A 9181-nucleotide genomic window follows, 5' to 3' on the forward strand; every position below is an offset into this window, starting at 1 on the left:
TAATAAACGTCTCTTTGTAGTCTCACGAAGCAGAAACAAAACAAAAATCTCATAGTGTTTCCCTTTCTAGAAGCAGACAGGGATGATTTAAAATATGACTGATAAACATGCTGTGAGCTTCTTGATGAGACCCTGCTAATGGGAGGGAAGAGCCTTGAGATCGTTCGTTCTCTCCTTTCCCGTCCTTGCTGGGTCGGGCTCACAGCAGAGATGTATTTGCTTTAAAGCAAAATATGTCAGCCAAAGCTTCGATATCCTCTGTCGGTCACATACGCCTTTCCCTTCACAATCAGATAATAAAACTTCCTGCAAAACCTCCCCTCCCTGGGTCCATTGGAGAGATTTAGGAGCAAAAGCAACAGGCTTAGGAGAACGGCACGCAAACTTCTCCCCTCCCTCGCAGTGAGCCCGGCTTGCCCCGGCTCGCAGCGATGCCTTACCTGGCGCGGGAGCCTCAGCGCCCGACAGCAGGGCTGGAGCGGGGGACTGGAAGGAGGGGGGAGCAGCCACTCCTCAGGATAAGAGGTGAACTGTGCCGCCTGCCTCTTGACTCCCTCTCTAAGGCAGTCAGCAGCAATCAGTAAATGCGCTCATCATTGTGAAAGTATATATAGAGAGATGACTAAACAGCTTCTCCCTCATCGCTGCCGAGCCGGAGTCTCTCCTGCCTCTCTCGCCCGAGCTGGCTCCGCTCTGCCCCCTCCCCGCCCAGCACCGCCCGGAGCTCGGCTCCCGCTGCCCCCAGGACCGGGGCTCGGCGGCCGCAGCGCGGTGGCCCCAGCGACGAAGGCTCTGGAGCGGGGCTGGAGGGAGCCAAGAGAGACTCCGGCAAATGGAGTCATTAAATACACACCGGAGCCTACGCTGCATGCTAATGTGCCAGCGGTGGCGGGGGGGCAAGAAGGGGGGAAAAGTAGGGGATGAACTTCACTGGTCCCTCCCGGAGCTCCCTCTGGGTCCCCGGCTCCGGGGCAGGCGGCAGAGGTCCCTTCTCCCGGGCAGGACAAGGAGCATCCCAGATCCCTGCAGCATCGCAAACCTACTGCCGGCACCTGAGCCGGGGCAGGAGGCTACAGCCACGAACAAAACCCAATAATTCTGACTTAAACCGGCCTTTGCCTCTCTCCTCCTTCCCTTCGCCTTCCCACCGCCCGCCCCCGTTCCCCTCGTCCTGCCGTTCTCGCCTGCCCGGCTCCTTGGCAGCTCTTCCCGCTGCCCCCAGCCTCCCTCTTTGAGCCGGGGGCAGAAGTTGGGCTCCGCGCCCCCATTTCTCCGCTCGCGGGCGAACCCCCGTTAAACGCCCCCCAGCCGGGGCAGCGCGGTCCTGCCCTGCTCTGCCGGGCAGCTCCGCCGGCCGCGCCGCAGCGATAGTCGGCGACATCCACCGACCGAGTGACACCGATCCGCGCCCGGCGCAGGGCTCCGCGTCCCCCCGCCACCGCCCCGCGTCCCCCCTCCCCGGGGGCTGCAGCGGCCTGGGGAGGGGAAGGAGGGGGGGCACCCCTCCTCCCCGCCCGCAGGGGACCCCCCCCCCGGGGCCGGTGTGCCCCCCCCACCCCGGGCCGGTGTGTCCCCCCCCTCACCTCGGCAGGGCTCGCCGCCCCGCCCGGCCGCGGCCGCCAGCCGAGCGCCTCCGCGGCCATGGGCTGCCGGCAGCGCGGAGCGGCGCGGAGCGGAGTGCGCGGGCGCGGGGCGGCGGCGAGCGGCGATCGGCACCACCGCGGCGGACAGCTCCGGGGGGCGGGGGGGCAGAGCCGGGGCGCGGGCGGGGCCCGGGGGGGGGGCGGAGTGACCGAGGGGGGTGTCTCCCCAAACACCCCCACCCCGGTCACCCGGAGCGAGAGCGGCGTGATGGGGGGGCGGTGGGACCCCGCCGGGGGTGGCTGCAGGGTGACCCCGGCAACGCAGCAGATCCTGCTCCAGATGTGGCACTTCTGGCGAGAGAAGGGGGGGGCACAGCTGCTGTTGCCTCTGCTGCTCCAGCCCAGGGGCAGCGGGAATTCGCCAAGTGCACCAGGGTCTGTGCTCCCGGTGATTCTGGGTGTGTTATAACAGTGCCTGCTTCTGAGAGCGCCTAAACCAGGGCCTTAGCCAAAAAAAAAAAAAATATTATTGTATATATGTATAAATATAAATATATACAAAAATATAAATATGCATCTATAAAAAAAGTCAAATCCTCAAACACTCCACGATTCAGATTCTCTGTTTTGGAAAACGTAACCTGGAAGATCTGATACCAGCACCCAGCTCAGTGTCTCAACATTGTCTAATCCCTGATAATTCAATGCAATTATTAAAAACTAATACTAATTTCTCAAAGTCAACTCCTGGGTAATCCTCCCCCCAAAACAATTTCCCCCAATAATATTTGTAAGCTAATTACAGTGTCTGCAGACTAGTTAATGAGGTTATGCAAATGCAACATATTATACTCTTTAGACTGCAGATACTCGTAGTTGTGTGCTGGACACAGCAGTAGTTGTGTGCAAAATGAAAACTTCCTGAGGAACTTCAGCAGCTGTATGAATTTAAGCGAATCAAAGCATCCAGAATGCAGCTTTGTTAGATGCTTTCAGAACTGCTTTCCCCTTTACTTCCTATATCTCCACTTGCTCCTCTCCTACTGCAGATGCTCAGAAGAAAGCAAAACCAGAAATGTCATTTGGCTTTACTGGTCTAAGAGATTTTTCTGTGATTTACAATGTCATCACTTCGTAAAACCTCCTGCCTCGCTCAGGCGGGCGCTGGCCTCACTCTTGGCGGGCTCTGGCCTGGCGCTGGTTTGGAATAGCTTTTCCCCCATGACTCGGCCCCCTTTTAACTTCCGATCTCTATTAAAAAGCTAATTTGGGAGCTCTTTTTCAAATGCTCCCAATTTTGTATTTTTAAATAGAGTATGAAAGTCAAAAGCAAGCTAGCTGTAGAGAGTCTGATGTGAAAATATTCCTTCTGCTCTCTTTATTTATCTTTGTCTTTGTTTCTTTCTCTCTTTTTCTTTCTTTAACTCTCTGTGGCTTTCACTCTTTTGCTCCTTCTGCCTTTCCCCTTCTCTCTCTTTCTAGGAATATCTCCTTAGGTTTTACTGAACCAGTTGAAGGTTTTATTACAACTTTTTAAACAACTTTTTCTCGTTCTATTACTGAAAAGTAGAACCCGCCTGTGTTAAAACAAGCTGTGTACGTAGAGAAACAACTGGAACAAACTGCGTGGTTAAATATCAATATTAAATTTAGTTCACTTGAGTTTTTTGCTCAGCCATTTTCTTCTGTATTTATATCCTATGCCTCTACAGTGTATTTTATTTATTGTGTTTGTTCTTTACACTGGGTGCTATCCTGCATTAATTCTGCTTCTAAATATCCCATTGACTCCGTGGCTGTGCTGCGTAAGCGTTCTGTGATGACGGTTGCAGTAATAAAGCCAGCTCGGTGGCTTGAAATTACAGCTTGCGTAACACTGGAGCTTTGTAGTCTGATTATGTCCTACAGATTGTGCCAACAGTTTCCTTGCTTTGGATCCAAGCTTGTGAAAATGCCTGCATAGATTAAAGAGAGATCATTAATATGGTTATGCGAAAGAGTCGGGCTTTGTAACCTTAAAATTCTGTATGTGGTCTGAGACTGAAACCGCCTGGAACACGCAGCTGCTCGAGTAGAGCTCGGCGTCTTTCGAGAACTCTCTCAGGCCTCGGCTAAGTCTCTTAAGCTGTGTTCCTAGTTCCCATCTAAAGAAAGAATATAATAATGTTTACTGACAAAAAGTATATTATCAGAATGTATAAATATTTATCCATGGCTATATGATTCCTGAAGGATTTAGGCTGTACAAAAGTATAAAGAGTGATCTGGTTATGCCGGTCTGTCTGCCCGGCGCTCCGGCACAGCGCAGTTCTCCACAGCTTCAGCCATCCCCTTCTCCAATTACCCACCCTCCAAGATTTCTCTTGGGCTTCTTCTCTTGGTACACAAATACACCGAACAGGTAGTCCTAAAAATGAATAAATGCAGGAAGGCACAAGGCACTTTCCATCTCGTCCTATAAATCCAATAGAAAACACCCACCGCCTCCTTGAAGTAAGATGCCTTCGTGCCACGGGCTGGCAGAGGGAGTTCAAGTGTCTCGCTCACTCGCCTGTCTCTTTGTGTATATATTTTATCACTGGAAACTGCAGTGTCTGCCACGGGAGCAGGAGTGGTCCTCACTGGAGCTAATCTAAATTTTCTTTTATCAGCACACTTCTGGTGAAAAATTTATTTTGACACAGCAAAAACTGTCAAAAATTGGATTTGGATCAAAATCTTGCAGGCTTCCTTATACGGAAAACTAGACTATTGAATCGGGAAAGTGTCCATCATAAATGGTCTTTCATAACACAGTTCTGCTTTAGGTTTTTGCAAAGCCAGTACCTGAAACATTTGATAGAGATTTGTAAAAAATGAAACCCTGATTATCTCAGCATCCCTTGGGAGTTTTTAAGGGGATCTTGTCATTGGCTTAAGAAACCCCCGAGGGAAGAAGTGTCTCATTTTCGAGCACCTTTTGAAGAAGGTTCCATACAGGGAGATGTTAAGGGTTGGGGGATTTATTTAGGCTGACCAGAGATTGTAGTAGCTCCGCTTTGGGGAGCTGTGCAGAGTTTACGGGGGTACTGTCTGCATCCCCTGTGGTTCTCAGAGCCACCCGTCGGTCTGAGGACAGTCCATGTCCCTGCCTCGGTCTGCAGTTTCTCACTGCTGTTGGAAACCAGGGGGGTTGGTTCAAGGCCATCTCCAATTTACAGCGTGTTCAGTTTTTCCCCCTCTATGTTTGGAGATTTTCCAACCCGAGATAAAGCCTCACAGGCAGCTGCATTCTGCCACTTCTTTCCAAAAGGGAAGAGGAAAGAGCCATGGATGGTGGCCAGCAGCTCTGCTAGCTAGCCAGCAGCTGCAAAATTTTCTGCTCAGCTGACCTTAATGAATCAAGAAAAGATCCCACATGATAGTAGAGGGAAAAGACCCTTGAAGGACGGCAGCGATACTGAATCAGGGCTTTGATTTATTGTCCACTGTCCTTCGTCTCTCCCCAGTGCTCACCAGGGCTCACTCTCCCAGTCTCACTTCACACAGTGAGTAAAATAACACCACTGGTTTGCAATGCTACTCACTGCAGCAGCTCATCAGGGCTTGTGCTTAACTGGCCATATTCCCCATTATCAACATCCAAACATTTAAGTAACGAGAGTCTTGTGTCAGCATTCCTGGGTACAGCTGAGACCGGGCGTGTGGCACGAGGCAGGTGGGGAAGGGCAGGGGGAAGCTGGAGCGAGTTGGGGACACGGGGCCGGTCGGGCGCAGGCAGAGACGCGTTAGCTGCATGAGGGCAGTGCTGCTAGATCAATTAGCAGAGAAGTCAATTAGTGTGCCTACGTATTCCATGTCTGCTTGTGAGACAGTACTGCCTGTGATTTGCCTTTATTTATGCCGTGAAGAGAATGGTGCCAGATAAGTCCAGTTTCACCATCCTGAGTTTGAAGCATCTTTTCACCAGCACCGCTGGGCCGCCAGGACAAGGGGCCCGATGGGCCTCGTGCTCGTCCGGCGTAATTGAGCGGTAGATTCGCTGAAGACAAGGGAGGTAGAACAGAGCGATGCCAACGAGGGGGAAATTAGGACAGTTGACTTAAGGCTAGAAGCTCTGTGAAAGCATATGAGTTCTTTGCTGCTTTGCTGTACTCTTTACTGCTAATGCTTTAGTGTCCTACAGTCCAGGCAGGAGTTTACCCGTCCCTCTTATCTGACCACGCTGCAGCAAGTTTCTTTTGCAGTGATCTGCCTCCAGCCAGTTGGGAATTCTTGCAATTATGAGTCAACCAAGGCTAAAAAGCTCTGAACTGAGCAAAGCACAAGCCAACTGCAGTCCTTTGATCTCACACACATCGGGTTAACCAGTCACCATCAAAGCAATCATCATTATCTCCTGGAACTTGAGAGGCCAATTAAAGAAAAGCAAAAAAACCCCAAAACCCAAACGAACCTGAAATAAGTTATTAATGTTAAATTATCAGGTTTGCAATGGTTACCGGATTTAGACTGATGCTGCAGGTTTCGCTGCTAAAGTCAGCAATACAATAAATTGCAATTGCAGTTTTTTGGTGGCTCATAACCAGTAAATCAGATCTGTGGAACTATACATTTACTGCAAATTTAAGGAGTTGTTCTTTCATTTTTAAGAGTGCATTTTAAATCAAGTCAACAGCCATAAAGCCTGCCTAGCTATTGTCTGGGGAATGAATCCTGTACTATCGTCATTCCTTTTTATTATTCTTCGATATGGGGGCAGGGAGGAGAAATCTGGGAGCGAGACTGTCCTTGTTCAGCTGACCAGTATAGAGGGTACATGGTTGCTTCAAAAGTGAAGGGGTCTCCTCCACCCAAGGCCTGCATTTGGGTTACTTGGTTTTGGGGAAACTGCAGCAGAAAATGGCTGCTCCTGTGTGTTGGTGCTTTGCACAGACGTACATCAGAGCATGACAGGGATGGCCAGTAAGAGCCAGGAGCCTTGCTTTCTCTCTTTTTCCCTTTTGCTTTTTTTTAAGCTCACTTGTTCTGCTATAAGCTATTCACCATGTGAGATCGTTATGTTACGGCATCAATCAGCATGGCCTGGGCTGGGAATGGAGATGATAAAAGGCCAAGCCTGCCACCTTGTCCCTGGGAGCTGTGAGGCTGCTTCTCCAGGTGTGCAGGGAAGGGGCTTTCATGTGGCAGAGGTCCCTCCGGACGCAGGCAGTGAGTGCTGGGCAGCCCTGGCCCGGGCAGGCAGGATGAGTTTGCTGGATGCCGGTGCCTGGGGGGCAGATTGGATTTCCAGTGCCGTGGCTCACGTCTGGCTCCTGCCGTAAGGACCCGCCGTCTGTCGGCACCGCGCTCACCCCTCGCGCCGGTGGGAGGTCGTGGACCTGCGCCTGCAAGGTTAGTCCCGAGCTTCAGATCTGTGCAAAAATGTACATACTTCTGCTGCGGTGCTTGGAGAACTTTGGGTGCCTTTTCAACTAGAGACAATAAACGTTAAAATATTTGTAGGTAAAAGGAAGTATAGACGCTGTTGGGTAGAAGGGGCCCCGGCGCGCTGTGGCTCCCGGGCCCTCCTGAGCTGCGGTGGGATGCCCACGGCTGCGGAGGCTGCAGGAGAGAGGGAAGAACCTGTAGGAAAGGCTTTGCTGCTGCTTCTTTGGATCCACTTTTTGTATTTCCTTGCTTTGGGAGGCAGTTGCTGTTTTTCTAGATGCAAACCCTGTCTCCTCAGTGAATTCCCTTTTCTGGAAGGAAGCCCGTGTTTGTTTTCCACTGGGGGTTTGATGAAGCACACGGGAGAGCAGAGCCATGTGCCGTGGCAGAGCCGGGACAGCAGCCACAGCAAACCTCTTGACTGGGAGGGAAGGAGGTGCTGGCTCACCCCCCCGGCTCTCGGGGGTCTGGAGAGGGGGGTGAAAGCCCCGCTGGGCTCCTGCTGAGGGGCTGCTTTGCTCCCCATGACGGACAGGGAGGCCCTGGCTGCCCACAGCTCCTCCTCCCGCGGCTTTGAGGTGTGGGGGTGCAGGCAGGGGCGAGTGGGCCCTCCCCACAGGCACAGCCCGGGGGTGGCATGAGGGTGGTTTTGGAGAAGGGCCGCTGGTGTGTCCCGGAGAGCAGAGCTCAGGCTGCCATTCCCCACCCTCCCTTTTTCCTACATGTGGCTCAAGACCTCTGACCCTGCAATAAGAGTTTGATTTTTTGGGGGGTGGGTGGGGTTACCTTTCCTTCCAAAGCCTGGTGGCTTCATGCAGCACTTTTGGCCATGATTTGTACAAGGATGAATTTCCGTTTCTATGACGATGGCATCGCTGGAGAGGTGGCTCTCTCTCCTCCCTGATGGAACTTTTAATGAGACAGACAAAATGTTGAAAATAAAAATGAAAGGCCCTACTTCTTGTAAGCCCTTTTTTTCCTGCTGCTTAATTATCACATTGAAGATAAAAATAGCTGAAAAATCACTGAAGAGGAGATGAAGGCTTTCTGCAGCAAGCCTTGTCCTCTTCGGAACTGGCCCCACTTTGCCTCTGTACGCTCCCGCTCCCCGCTCAAGCCAGGGCAGCAGTCCCGGACAGCCCTGGGGCTGTGCTGCTGCTCTGCTTGCAGAGAAATGCAAAAAAATTGAGAAGTCCTTACTGGAACTGGTGTCTGACCAGTTCGGGGGTAAGGCCTGTCCAGGTGAGCTGGGTGAGACGCACCATCACCGCCGGCGAGGAGGGAGCTGCTGCTGAGCCCCCCAGCAGTGTGTGCCAGCGAGGTGAGGCCGGTTCTTCTGCCCTTTGCTGGGTTGTGGCTCCGGTCCCTGCCAGGAAGGTGGGACGGGGCTGGAGGAGGAGCTCAGCTGCGGAGGGGCTGTGCCAAGGTCTGCTGTGGCAAAGGCTGTCCTAGGGATGAGCCTGGTGAGCTCGGACCTCCAGACCTGGATGGTTTTTTCAGACTGTTTCCTCGTGGTCAGGAGGGGATGGTTCCCAACTCATTACTGGGGGAAAAAAAAGCAGAGATGGATTCTAGCCCCAAACCCATTTATTGTACCAACCCCCTCTGTATATATGAGAATGCTAATAGGCAGAAATAGATGTATTCTTTTATCTTGAAACAGATTAAAAATAATTTTACCTGCAGACAAATTCTATAACTAGAATTCAAGCTTAATCTGATTTTTTTTTTTTTAATTATTGAATCCGGTAAGATCATTATTTCTGTCTTGCTTATAGCAGAATGCAGTCCTCTAGCTAAAGGGAAGGTTTTCTGCGTGCGTGTGTGTGTCATTAAGGGCTAACCTGGAATTCAGATCTTAATCCTCAGCACAGCCCTTTGATATAAAAAGAGGGCTTTTGTTAACGCATTAAGTTAAACTGGCTCACAGCAGAAGCAGTAGCTGATAGCTCAAAAGGCAATTCAGTTAGTATTTTTGGATAGTCCAGTGTTAAATGAAGTTCTTCACGAACGGAAAAATCTCTCATCTAAGCTTCTCAAGAAGCTCAAAAAGAATATTTATGCAAACATCTCTCTGAGCAGGAGGTTCTCTTGCTCTCAGATCATGCACACGTGAGGGAGATCTCGCTTCTTACCAGGCTGGAAGATCAGCTCATTAAAGGGGTTTTTGGACTATTCAGGCACTTTGC

General features: G+C 51.3%; 1 protein-coding gene across 3 annotated transcripts in view; it reads right to left on the bottom strand.

Moving 5' to 3' along the window:
• The window catches only part of KCND3 (potassium voltage-gated channel subfamily D member 3), a 129158-nt gene extending 127508 nt beyond the window's left edge, over positions 1-1650 (bottom strand). For 2 of the 3 annotated variants that reach the window (XM_074894049.1, XM_074894047.1), the window contains exon 1: positions 1584-1650. The gene's annotated coding sequence lies outside the window, so the exon portion shown is untranslated. Of the gene's footprint in view, positions 1-440; positions 580-1583 lie in introns of those variants that run through there. The other variant, XM_074894048.1, reaches the window with a different exon arrangement.
• Between the last annotated feature and the right edge of the window lie 7531 nt (positions 1651-9181).

This window comes from Strix uralensis, chromosome 24 (assembly GCF_047716275.1).
Source record: "Strix uralensis isolate ZFMK-TIS-50842 chromosome 24, bStrUra1, whole genome shotgun sequence".
NCBI lineage: Eukaryota > Metazoa > Chordata > Aves > Strigiformes > Strigidae > Strix > Strix uralensis.